Source organism: Halyomorpha halys, unplaced genomic scaffold (assembly GCF_000696795.3).
Source record: "Halyomorpha halys isolate HHAL.00 unplaced genomic scaffold, Hhal_1.1 Scaffold2066.1, whole genome shotgun sequence".
Classification (NCBI taxonomy): Eukaryota; Metazoa; Arthropoda; class Insecta; order Hemiptera; family Pentatomidae; genus Halyomorpha; species Halyomorpha halys.
The window spans coordinates 43,288-43,713 of record NW_027108651.1 but is presented as its reverse complement, the minus strand read 5'-3'; positions in this window follow the sequence as shown (position 1 = coordinate 43,713).

The following is a 426-nucleotide window of genomic DNA, read 5'->3' as shown; positions in this document are numbered from 1 at the left end:
AATGAAAAAACAAGTAAAAGAAAAACTAATAAACGAATTAAAGACTTAAAAGAAATGGATAAATAAGTTAAAACAAAAAAAAAGGTATTAAATAGGTTAAAAAGCTAAACAAAAAACAATTCATCCAGTGAGGGTCAAGTTATTGTTCATTAAAATATATTAATTTTTTTTATTTTAATATTTTTATTAATATTACAGAGCAGAGACAGGAGGCTACTCTTCAGGACTTCACACCTCTTAGGGTGCCAGGTTAGTGGAAGTGGTTCTAAGAATGTACACTATGGTCCTTTACACAAACAATATTAAGCTAGGAAATAGTCTATTAGGAAATAAAATTTATTATTTTAATTATATGATTCCTGCTGTATTATTTCTTTTACTTTATATAAATCTAATTCCTGGACCATAGTTCCTGCCCACTGTGGA